Raw genomic sequence first — 13,597 nt, 5'->3', positions numbered from 1 at the left:
GTAGTTTTGTGATTTTGAACTCTCTTTGTTAAAGCTGTTTTGGCTTTAACGAACACATTCTCATCACGTATCTCGTGCTTCGCACTCGACTTTGTCCAACCTGTCAACTTTTATACATTCTACACAACACTTTTGTATCAATTATAATACATTTTTTATGTAACTCTGCCAGGGATTACTTATTAAAAAATTGCAAAATAAAAAGCAAATTGTATTTATCATGATTATTTTTGTATTTGTTTCTTATTTTGCTTTAAATTGTATTCTAAGCTGTTCTGACAAATGTATCATTTCAATAAATTTATATCATTACAATTCATAATATGCATAACAATTGAATCGTACCAATTCTTATTTCCTTGTTTTTATAATTTTTAAATTTTTAATCTTATGTTTTACGATTAAAAGAAAATCTACTCGTCCTATCGAAAAGTAATTAATAATAAATTTATATATGTTTTTAGGCGTCGTTTTTTCAAACAAATTTAATATTTTTATTTAGATTGTTATTTTTTACGACTAAAGCAAAAACCAACTGTCATATCAAAAATTATAGATCTTTTTTGGATGAAAAAGTTTTGTTTCATTTTTTCTCGTAGCTTATATCGAAAAGTTATTCATTCTTAATTTGTAGTTCTTTCTAGGGCGCGCAATTTCAACTTTTTCATTTTTTTCGTATCTTGCATAGTTTGACCAAAAAATGAAGTTTTTGGATTTTTCATTATTTTTGGTACGATCAAATTTGGAGTGTTCAATTTCTCGACGAAATTAAAAAAGTTGTTATCATAGTCCTGTAGGGCTTTCAAAAAGCAAAGTTTTTCTTCTCTCGACTTTTTTTCATATCATGCGTTTTTTGACTTAAAATTTTCATTTTAGTTTTTTTTTTTGGATTTTGAAAATGCTCTAACTCTGATAATTTTCTTTTTATGCAAAAAAAGTCAGAAGGATAAATTGTTTAAGTTTTGAAGTACTATGAACGACAGTGCATAGAATTTTTACATCTTGAAAAAATGTGGTATCAAAAATTTGTTGTACGATCAAATTTGGAATTTTCAACTTTTTGACCAAATTGAAAAGTTGTTATCATAATCATGTAGGGCTTTCAAAAAGCAACGTTTTTCTTCTCCAGACTTTTTTTTCGTAACATGCGTTGTTTTGCTTAAATTGTTCATTTTAGTTTGTTTTTCTGGATTTTGAAAAAGCTATAACTCTAGTAATTTTTATTTTTCAGAAAAAGTCATTAGGATAAATTGTTAAATTTTTTGAATTCTATGAATAACAGTACAGAGAATTTTTGAATTTTTAAAAGAGTGGTCTCAAAAATATTCAAAATGTGCCCACTTTTTGAATTTTCATACAAAATGGCTGGCTAACGTACTTGACCTTTAGTTTAGGACACTAAACGAGTGTACCAAAGGGCAATCTAATAGATTAATTTTTTCAAAAGTGATCGTGTTCACAGTCAGGCATACAGACAAATAGAGACATTCGTGAAAACCTGTTTTTCGGATTCAGGGGGTCTCAAAACGTGGACACTTGACGAAAACTGGGGGGGGGGGGGCAAATTTTACACAAATCTGATACCTTCTCTGATGAGAATGTAAAAATTCGATAACCGAGTGTTTAGTGGAGTTAGAATGTTTTTTTGTATATGAAGTTCATATAGATTATTTCTTCAAAATAATAAATGTGACGTTATTATAAGTTATTAACATTTAAACCTAAATCTTATTGTTCTCGAGTCTCAACCCGGTCAAATATTCTAATACACTTCTTTGAGATATAATCGAGCAAGTTAAGACTTCCTTGTCCTGCCGCCCACTGAAAAATTCAAAAGATCGTAAAAATCACGCAAGAGTTCCCATTATTTGGCAAGTGCATCGTCATGCGTGGGAACCGAGGACAATGACGTCCGGATGCAATGACCCTGCAAAACGTAAAAATCCAAGACGAAAAAGCCGAAAACTGCGTCTCTCTAAATCTCGTCTGGATGTATCATTCTTTCTTCGAGTAACCTTGAGATATGCCTTTTCGACCTTGATAAAAATACTATATACTAGGTGTTTGGGGAATTATCTTTCGTTGGATTCAGATTGGAGAGACATCGACTACTGCTCTCGTGACCTCGGGAGATGAAAACAAAGAATAATGGTCATTTTTCGAAAATTTCTCTGGTTCTTTACGAGAAAGAGACGCAGAAAAGTGTCAACCGTCGAGAGGGCCAATTTGCACAACAATCGACCTTGCCGAGATCGCGGGTTTTTGTTTCCACACGTGGAGGAGTCATCGACACGTGACCACGGCCAAAGGAAGCACGGAAATACGCGCCTACTTTCCAAGAAATCGCCACAGGAAAGAATTTCGGTTTCATTTCAATTCCTTTGTCTATGTATATCTATATTTTTTCTTTTCAGGCCGAGGCGTAGTCTTGCGAACAAAGTGTTATTTTTGAGATAGTACTTATTGTTCTTTTTTAAATAATTTTCTTGATTCTGCCTCTGAACGAAATAAGTTTATCAGTGACTCGAATCGGACGCGTTGAACTTCAATAACTTTCAACCTGAAAGGATTTATAACAGGATGGCTACATGTCAGGGAATTCCAGAAAGTTAGGGAATTTAAAAAAAAAATACCAGGGAATTTTCGATAAGCAGAAGTTGAAGTTAATTTTATTATTTTGTTGAAAATTCAGCAGTTTTGTTAAAGGGTAATTCTTTTTGGTCGAAAATGCATATATTTCGATAGAACTTGCATACTTTTTAGTTAACAAATACAACATGTGATACTTAGAAAATTGTCGATTTTACCAGTTTTAGGTTTCCCCGGCTTTTTTCTAGAATAATAAATATTTTGTCTTAAAAATTTGGGAAATGATAGCGAACATGCTAACGGACGTCCCCACGCACTTTTTTTTGTAGGTTAATTCAAAAAAGTTTTAATTTAGCAAAATGTGATTAATTTGCATATCGCTTAGGAAATAGTATCGATTTTTTCAGTGTTAGATTCCCCCGGCTTTTTTCCTAGAATAAGAAATTGTTTGCCTTCAAAATCTGGGAAATGATAGCGAACATGCTAACGGACGTCCGCACACTTTTTTTTGTGTTTTTTTATAAAAAATTTTTGATATTGCTAACAGCGTGCGTGTATATTTCGAGGTTATGTATGTTACAATTCACCCGAGTGTTACTTTCAAACTACACGATATTTTTGGCCGAAAACTTTGGACTTACAAATAAACATTGTAACTAATCTCCCGGAACTAACCTTGTTTGCAGGCAATCAAAAAAGTTTATTTCATAAATAATTTCCAGATTATCGGAAAGGCAGAGATGAAAAACGACGTAACCTCAAAATAATGCATATGCATAAAATCTTTATTTAGCGCAATCAATTTTTTGTTATTATCCCTCAAAAAAGAGTCCGGGGACGTCCGTTATGATATTTTATAGCATCTCCGAATTCAGTTTTTAAAAATATTAATTTTTGTGGAAAAAAAGCCGGGGAAACTGTGAGTATCATATGCCCTTAAGATACGTGTAAGAGATTTCAAAGCATTTTAAATATTTTGCGTTATTTAAAAATATTCCCAGACATTTTCAATGAATTTCTAAGGATTGGAATAATTTTAAGGGAGTTAAACCAAATTTTCATGAGCTACTAACGAATTTCGGAAGACATGAAATGATTTGATATGATCAATAAGGTTACAGTCTATTTTGAAAGAGTCTAAGGGGTTTTATAGGATTTATGGGGGTTGAAATATTTAAAGTTATTTTTAATAGATTTCAATCATTTGGTGTGATTCCTCAAGGTTATATAATATTTTTTTAAATACAAAGAAATTTTCAAATGCTTTTAAAGTTTCAAGAGATTTCCGAAGAATTTAAAATTAATTTCAAATATTTAAATATTTTGAGGTGTTTAATTAATGAATTTCAGTAATTTAATGTGATTTCAAAGGATTTAGAAAATTTCAGGGCTTCTTAAAAGATTCCAAGGCATTTTCAAGATCATTAAAAAGTTTCAAGGGATTTCAAAATATTTGAAAAATTGTAGCTAAGTTCAAAAGATTTGAAAAATCGTAGCGAATATAAAAAGATTTCAAGGATTTTAAAAATAATTTCAATAATTTAATGAGATTTCATAAGAGTTTTAAAATTTTAGAATTTTTTTAAATTTCAAGGAATTTTATCAGGTTACGGAGGATTAGAAAGCTATTAAGTTATTTTAATACATTTTCCAATATTTCAGGAAATATCAGTTTTAATAGAATTTCACGGGATTTTTCAATATTTTAATGGATTTTAAAAAATTAATGTATTCACAAGTAGTGCGTGATTTCATGGGGTTTCAAAGATTTGAAGAAATTGAAAAAAAAAATTATGCAATTTACTAGGAATTCACCCTGAATTCTTATTAATTTATTTTGAATTCTTATGAATTCATTGTATTAATAAATGAATTCTCATGCATCCTGAAGGCATTGCTCTGGGAAAATGTGGAATGAGTCAGGGAATTTTGAAAATGATGTTTTGCGGCTACCCAGAATAACTAAAAAAAGTTCCAAACTTAAACCTCGGATTGAAATGACAGAACTAAGTTAATTTCCATTATTTTATCACTAAATTGTACCAAAGAGGCTTGGTTGTTAATAAGTAATTTCAATAATGAAAAATATGCTATTTTTAAATGCGATTTTGTAAGAGCATTGTCGAGCGTTCTTCTCTGACATATAATAAGAGACCACAAGTCGAGGAGTATGGATTTCGATATCACCTTATAACAAAAAACAATATGCGCAATCACATCTAAAATCCTTTCAAGTCATTGCGATCGACGCACTAATCATTAGTCACCCATCAACAAAGGATTCTGGTGATTTCCTTCTTAAAACAAAAACGAAGAAAGAGCAGGGCTGCCTTTTAGTCACGTTAATAGGAAAAAATTACTGTAGTCACATTTTTTTAAAGGTAAAGGTCACTTTAATCCATCTCATTCTAGATTTTATCCAAACAAAAAAAGAACTCCTAATTAATCTATGTATTGAATCTAAATGAATCTATGATATCAAAATGTTGTTCAATAACAGTCTTTCACCTGTTCAACTTTTTCAACTAATTCCTTTTTCTCACCCTATTTTCAAAAAAACATAAACTTTTTCTTTTTTTATGCGGTTTGAATTAATAGAATCTAATAAGAAAGTCTTAACTATTTTTGGTTAAAAATTCTTCTATTTCGTTAAAAATTGTAGTACATATCTTGTTAAAAAGTCGTCTTGGTGAAGACTATTTTGGATAGAAAATTCGTCCTTCTGTATTAAAAATTAATTTTTTTCTTGTTGCGAATTCAACTGTTATCGTAAAAATTCCCCTTTTTGGCTTGAAAATGACACTTCTTGGTTGGAATGCAACTGTCTTTGTTTGAAAATCAAACTTTATTGTACTCTTAACCCTTAACTGGCACAACTCCTTTTTATGACGTAAATGGCAAAACGGGTGTTTTTCACCCCACCTGTTCAAAAATATCCCGCGCAGCCGGTATTAAATATTTTTGCACGATAAAATTATGTAATGCAGTTTAAAACATGTTTTTGAAGTGGAATCGGTTTTATAGTCATTAGTTTAATTTAAGTTAGTGAAAAGAAACGAGAAAAAGTGAGTTTTTTTACTTGAAAATTCATAACTCGCGTAATTTTTAATTTTTTTAGCTACAAATTTAGGGTTGCACTCTTGAGATGCTACACTTTAAGAAAAAAATTAATGCATTATTGCTGCTTCCAAAAAAGGTATTTATATTGCGAAATGAAAACTCGATTTTATGTTCGAATAAAACACCCTATGTGTCCATGTTCAAATCAATTTATTTTTATTTGAATGCACAAAAATAGTTACTAAAAAATACAAAAGTAACATAAAAACCGGTTTTTCAAAGTTGTAATTATTCTTTCAAACCTACGCAGTTGATGCAAAGGCATGCGCGGCGCAAATGGCACATCGGGCGATTGCACGCGATTGCTTGTTGGCGAAGCAAGCGTCGCCGTAAATTGTAGGCCATCTACAAGAGCAAGAGATTATCAAATAATGAAAAAAAAACCAATTATTTCACTTTAGATCATAAACTTACGTTGGAAATTGAACGAAAATCACTAATATCAATGACACAAATTTTTGGTTGAAAATCACTTTTTTGCTCACTGACGGCACAACGGGTATTAAATACCCCACAGTTTTAAAAGGTCTACTGTGAGCGGGTGCCCAACTTATGCTGACGTGTGCCGCTCTATACAAACCCGCTTTATCTTTAGTTAGTGCTGTCAATTACTGGTAACAGTCGACACGTGGCTTCGTTTCTAGTTGAAAAATCTACTATTATATTTTTTTCTTTCAAAACTCATTTTTTTTGGTTAATAATTCTGGTATTTGGTTGCAAAATAAATGACTATTTTGTATGTACCTGAAGTTCCGAACGTTCAAGTGAACGAAACTTTTTACTGATCATTATGTAAACTATAAAAAGGGCTAAAGTGTTTGTTCATTTATATTGGAATTCATTTATTATTGAAACATAATTATAATGCATATTTTTAAATGCAGTTGGAACAATATTGATGAATAAAATAAAAATGGGGGGAAATATTTCGTTCATTTGAACGTTCGGAACTTCAGCCGCATCTATTTTGTTGAAAATTTAACGGTAATCCTCTTTTTGGTCGAAAAAATCGTCCTTTTACGTTAAATGTGAATTATTTGGTTGAAAATGCAAACTATTGACTTAAAAATTAATCTTTGTCGGTGGAAAAGTCATCTTTCTTAGTTGAAAATTAACTTTTTGGCTTGAAAAATAAACTGTTTTTCCTGAAATACAACTTTTTGTAGTTGCAGGTCAAACTTTTTTCTTCGAAATTTTGACAATTTAATTGAATGTGAACCGTTTTGTTGAAAATTTTTATTTTGTGTTGAAAATTGAACTATTCTGGTAAGAAATTAACCTATTTTATTAAAAAATGTAGATGTTTGGTTAAAAAATAATGTATTTCTTTCATTACAAATTCAATTATTTGGTTGATAATTTATCTTTCTTGATTGAAATTGACCTTTTTGCTGAAAATGTAATTTTCGGGTTTAAAAATAATTTTTGGTTGACAATTCATTTGAGTTGAAACTTTTGACTATTTTGTTGAAAATATGTTTTTTTTTGTAGAAAATTCAACTATTCGGTTGAAAACTGATGTCTTTTGTTGAAAATTCGTCTTTTTCGGTAAAAAATTAATCTTCTCGGTAGAAAACTCATCTATTTGATTGAAAACTCTTCTCTTTTGATAGGGATTTTATCTTCTTCTGTTAAAAATGCAACTATTAATTGAAAATTAATACTCTGTGTTAGTTGAAGATTCAAATACTTGGCTGAAAGTTGAATCAATTTGTTAAAAAAAAACTAATTTTTTGGTTGAAGAATGATGATTTTAGTTAAAAATATACCTCTTTGTTCGAACTTGATGGTTTTAACTGAAAGTTTAATTATTCAACTATTTGGTTGAAAACTAATGTATTTTTTAGTACAAAATTATCTCCTTGATTGAAAACTCGTCTATTTTGTTGAAATTGCAATATATTTTTACTTGAAAAAGTTACGAATTTGAAGCGGCTTAAATTGAATTTAGTATAATACCTGTATTAATTTTATTTAAAAGAATTTGTTCTACTAATTTTCATGAAAAATCACCTTTATTACTCTATTTTGAGAGCATTTAAGGCTGGCAAGTAGTAGTCACATTAAGTCACTTTTTTTCTTTCTTAAATTAGTCACTTTTTTCATGTAGTCTGGCAGCCCTTGAGAAATATAGAAAAAGAGCCTCCTTTAAAAACGTCTGTAAACATTTTTCAAATTTACAAAAGAGGGTCTGAAAAGTAGGATTTGATCGGAAAAATGAAATGGAATGAAGGTTGTTCTATTAAAATTCAGACGTTCCAGAAACGTGGCATTTCATTAACTGATTGTGAGGCGCATCATGGAGGTAATATACAGTGGATGATTCATTTTAAATTTGTCGACACATGTGAAAGATATTAAAGTGAGCTTACGCGTATCCTATTTGTTTATCGGGTTTCAGATTTTAATGAAAGTAAAAGTTGAGCTAAGGCTGCGATTCAAGGAAAGCAAATGCAGTCAAGATGAGGAATATTATACTTCAGGCCTAAAAATGCTTGACATGCTTGGAAAAATGCTTCACAGAATGAGATGCTAAGTTTGTCAACAAAAAAGTGGAGGTGGAGTAAAGTTTTGATATTCATAGAAACGGATTTTTGATTCTATTTTGAAAGATGTCAGGCTCCTGAAGAGATTCGCGGTCACCTTGAGCGCAATCAATTCCAATTACAGTTTTTGGGCCAACTTGAATTTGAGTCTTATCTGTCTTGCGGAAAAATGTTGAGATCTGAAGAAAGAGATTATTTTCATCATGAAAAGTGACGGGCTCAAGCACGTGTTCACTTTGGCAGTGGGGGAAATCTTTGTTCACACGTGCAATAGGGGAAAACGAGATTCTACTATGCGTTTTCACTTTGCCTCAAGGCTCAAAGAGACCGTCTTCAGGTCTTCAGTCTTTGGTGCTGCTGGATTCAGTGCATATGGAGTCGTAGTTGATACGCGATATTGAATATACGCCTTATGGCTTTATGGCTCCCAGTAACGAAGCTAGAAATATCTGACCCCCCTTTACTGCACCTGAATCCCAAAGATATTAAATTATTAAAATTTATATGTACATAATAAATAAGACTACGTTTAGAAGAATAATACCAATTTCTTTTCTACGTCTAGGAAAACTTTAATGGTTTAACGGTAAGAGAACCTAGAACAATGGCATCATCTAGCAAAATAGTTGAATTTATTTTAGTCGAGATAATTTTTCGGAATCCCGCTACAGTTTTCCTCATCAGATCTAAAAAAAATTGATGGTAATTCGATAACAATCAAATGTCGAGAAAAAACGAAGTAAGACAATAAAAACCTCCTGGATTTTTTGTTTTTTATTTTCTTTGTATATGAATTCCATTTTAGAATCTGAGGAAATTGAAAGTGAAACTGAGAAAGGGGGGTTTTCTTCATATTTTTCGTTTTTGGAAATGAAAGTATTGTTTAAAATAGGATAAAAGACCACATTTTGTAAAATTTAAATTTTTTGTAGATGGAGCCACTGTGCTCCGTCTTCATTTTGGAAAAGACGCACGCTGGGTTCCGAAACTTCTTTACTAAAATAAATTCAACTATTATCTGGATGATGTCTTTGTTCCAGGTTCTCTTACCTTTGAACCATTAAATAATACTAAAAATAGCAAAAAAGTAGCAGTTTCAGCGTGGCCGCTGGACCGGGAAATGACAGTGAATTTATTTTTTACCTGGAATTTTACCAATTTTCGGGAAAAAAACTAACCCATCACATGAAAAGTGCAACTTAAAATAAGTTCTTTGTTGTTGTAAATGTTAAGTCTAATTGTTAACTTTTTCAATTTTGAAGTCATTCAGTTTACAAGGCGTAATTCTAAAATCTTTTTCTTTCAAAAAATTCCATGTTGAGCCTTCATTGTCAAGCGTACATTTTCAATTAAAAGAATTTTGAAATGCAGCTTTCCGACCCGTTTACGAAAAAATCAACTTTGTTTAAATTTTAAAAAAAATCCTCATGTAAAATTATGTAAATAAACCTTTTTAAACCGTTATTAACAGTAGAAAAATAAACTTTTGGGCTTTATCCAAAAATCTCTTTTTTTCAACTTGATCTTTTTGGTTAAAAATGCAACTATTTGATAGAAAAATGGGATGAAGATTCTACGATTTTGGTGAATATTCGTCTTTCTGATGAATTCAACTTTTTCTTATTTTAAGAAAAATGTTTGTTTGGTTGAAATATAAACTATTAATTTTTCTTCAAGAGTGCATATTTTCAATATTTTATTGTTATTAAAAATGACTTTTTTAAATGTTTATTATTATATATGACGATTTATCATATGTATAAGTTGAAAGTTCATTTCTTTGGTTAAAAATGTAAATAATTGGTTAAAAATTCGTTTTCTTTTTAATAAAAATTAATTTTGTTAACTGAAAATTTAATTATGGCAGTTCAAGATTCATCATATAAGTTGAAAGAACATCTCTTTGCTTAGAAATGTAACGATTTTGTTGATAGTCCCTCTTTTTGTTGAAAATTATTATTTTTTTTTTTACTGAAAATTTAAATTTCCCAGTTGAAGATTAAGTATATAAGTTGAAAATGTAACTATTTTATTGAAAATTTATGGGTTTTTTTGTGTGTGGAAAGTTCATCTTCGCAGTAGAAAATTTCTCGATTTGGTTGAAAATTGCAAAGTCTTTTAAAAATTCGTCTTCTGGCTTGAAAATTCAACAATTTGTTTGAAAGTCGTTTTTGATTGAAAATTAAATTATTATGTTCAATATTCGTGTTTTTTGTTTAAAAGTGTATCTCTTTTGGTAGAAATTTAATTTTTGCTTGGTTAAAAAATTAAATTAATAATTCAAACAAATAATTAAATTTTAATAATTTGGTTCATTTTATTTAGATTAATCGGTTAAAAATGCTTTTTTTTTAAATTGAAGATTTACCATTTTAGTTGAAAATTCATCTCTCCAGTTGAAGATGTAACTATTTTATTGAAAAACCATCTTTTTTGGTATAAAATTAATTTTTTTGTTTAAAAATTGATATTTTTGGTTGTAAATTCAACTATTTTGTCAAAAATTCTTGTATTTAATTGAAAAACTAATATTATTGCTTGAAATATTAGAAATTTAAAGCGTTTCAAAATGAATTAAATTTATTTTGAAACTTTCGAACGTTTCCGAAACATTGGTGTAATGAAACCTTTTATTGTGCTGTGGACTCACAACCATATATTTTTGTAGTGCATTGAAAGTACTGATTGAATTAGTAAAAATGCAACTAATTCCTAAATTTGTACATTAAATTCCATAAAAAATAACTCCGGTTGGTCTTTCAAATGTCTTTGTTTTCTTAAAAAACGTATCCTAATTCTAATATTACTTCACAATTTGAGAACACAAAAGATAGACGATACAAGCCTTTGCCCATTCCCAGCTCATTCTTCTAGCCACGGCCCTGATGCTCGGGCTCGAGTCGCTTCGGTTGTTTTCGGGAGTTCTACGCTCCCATTTTTACTCTAGAGACAGGAGTCAGGATATGAGTAAGCAGTAAGGTTTTTGGTGTTGGTGGTGTTTTGAAGGATCGGGCCGGGTCGCGTAGCGCCGAACGCCGAGCTTCCAAGCTCTCGAGGAAGCCTCGGTTGTTCCCCAAACAAACAAGAAAAACACTGGATTTCTAATCACTTATCAACAACGTCAACCCACTTCCACTTCTCATTTCCCCAGTCCCGGATTCCAGAATCGTGCGCGCGAGTCCGTGAGTGTTAGTTTAGTTGTCTATCTCTTTTGTGTCATCGTCAGGAGTGTGGATTGCGCTTGTCATATCATCCTTGTCGTCAACGTCATCTCCGTCGGTCGTTGTTCTCGAACTCGTTCATCCGCCCAAAGTCCACGAGTTTCAAAACTTGAAACATAAATCGAATTGAATCCTCCTTGTTCGCTTCTAGTGCTCGCTCATGGGACGATCGCCATCATGAAAACATTCGCCCGTCGTCGCCGTCGTTATCTGTCCGTCCTCCCTGTTTTTTCGTACTGAAAAGGGACTTTAAAAAACAAAGATTAAAAAAAAATAGTGTGAATACCTTTTTGGATTGTGCCAGTACTTTATAAAACTCCTGTTTGAACGCACCCGAAAAACTGATATTCGAGTCTAATCGAGTCAGGTCCAGCTTAGCGACCGACCATAAAGTCGCCTTTCACGATTGTTGCGCGTGAGACAGACGAAAGCAACTTACATTGGCAGATATTGAGCTAACTTCTGGGATTATTGTTTCATGGAATCGAACATTTCTTTTCAAATTCAAAGTGAAAAAATAGCATTAGTCAGTGCCCGCTCAGTCTTGCAAGGTTGCAGGTGCTCCTGCATCGAGAAATACGCACAACGACGCACCGAGGAACAAACCCAGTCATTAAATGCCTGAGGGACACTCTTACTCCATGTTGTGCATCGGTTGCAACACTCGAGCCTGCTGGAAAGTGAGTGATGTGATTTTGTGACTTCTCTCTTTTACAAATATCATTTAAGCTTTAGTTAGGCTTTTTGGCAATTCTTGCCTCGCTCCGGAATCGCCCCCCACCCCATTTGGTAAAAATTGACAGGTTATGTCCATTGTCGAGCTCCAAATTCATATGTCCTCGCCACGCAACACTTCCTTCTGCTACTAGAATTCGATTCATTTTCCGTTTTTCATCTCTTATTTTATGTTCCATTATTTTTTTCTTGCTTTTTATAGTTCATTGTGTTCTAAATGCTTACGTGTTCTAATCTAGAATTGTAAAGCAGGAAGTCCTTTTACGGGGGCAAAAACCCCTATGAAAGAGCTTTATCTGTTGGTGTATCTGTATGACTCCTGACATTCTCCTGGCATTGGTCATTTCCGAGGATTCTTTGTTTATTTAGAGACTTTCGAATAACGTTTTGCAATCGTGGCATATCTATTTTTTTAACAGTGTTAATAAGCAGTGTTTCTTTTTACAAAAGTTTTTCACTCATTGTTGAAAATGTTTAAAAGTTTAGTACATTTTTACTTCTTAAAAGTATATTTACATTCATGAAAGAGTAATATTATGTTACAATGTTAATATTTTAATTACTACTCAGCATTTAAAATTAATAAAATAATTTAATAAATTGAGAAGTAAACCAAAAAATCGTTATATCTATTTTTTGAAAAAATTGAGATTATGGTTCGTGTGTATTCGTGATATTATTACACCAAAAAGAACATGTATGTGATCAATTTTTGGAAAAAAGATGAGGCCTTTTTTTGGACAACCCTGAATATCTTGTAATACTTCATCAAAACTAGGAATCAACTTTTTTTTTAGTGATAACTCAGTAAAACTTCCGAATTTATCAGCAAAAATAACTGATTCATAACTAGTATTCAATCGCTGATTAAATTGGTAAAAATTTTAACTAATTCAAATCTACAAGTTTGAAAATTAATCTATTTTGGTTAAGACTTCAACTATTTTGTTGAATATTTGTTTTTTGTTTGTTTGAATTTATCTGTTTTTCATTTCGTTTTTCATTGGCAAGATGGTCAAACTTAAATGTCAGGAAATTCAAGTGCGCTTTAATATAAAATAAATCAAACTTTCTTTTGTCATTTTCACTAATCTCATAAAAAAATATTTTATCCAAAATATTAATATTATAAAATAATAAGCTCTAAATTTTAAGTATGAGGATAAAAGAAAAATTTCTTTATATTATTCAAATTCATAAACTTTAGCAATGAATTAAAGGAATGATTAGTTCTGTTTTTAGTATTATTACTTAATTTAATTTTTCGATGGTGATAATTAATATATTTAATAGGATGGTCCAAGAAAGATGTTTCTGTTGTCTAAAATGGCTCCCCAACAAACTTTCTCCTTTGATGTTAAAATGTCTCCTGAATTTTGGCATTAT

The 13,597-nt window shown here is 31.0% G+C and overlaps 1 protein-coding gene across 3 annotated transcripts in view; it reads left to right on the top strand.

Moving 5' to 3' along the window:
* LOC117173437 (AN1-type zinc finger protein 6-like) overlaps positions 1-13,597 on the top strand; it is a 46,489-nt gene that overhangs the window by 15,071 nt on the left and 17,821 nt on the right. The window contains exon 1 of one of the 3 annotated variants that reach the window (XM_033362005.1): positions 11,225-11,437. The exons of 1 other annotated variant lie outside the window; for it this stretch is intronic. The gene's annotated coding sequence lies outside the window, so the exon portion shown is untranslated. One more of the 3 variants, XM_033362004.1, reaches the window with a different exon arrangement.

The sequence above is a fragment of the Belonocnema kinseyi genome, chromosome 5 (assembly GCF_010883055.1).
Source record: "Belonocnema kinseyi isolate 2016_QV_RU_SX_M_011 chromosome 5, B_treatae_v1, whole genome shotgun sequence".
Lineage (NCBI taxonomy): Eukaryota > Metazoa > Arthropoda > Insecta > Hymenoptera > Cynipidae > Belonocnema > Belonocnema kinseyi.
The sequence above is the reverse complement of the archived record's forward strand: the minus strand, read 5'-3'. Positions and strand labels throughout refer to the sequence as shown.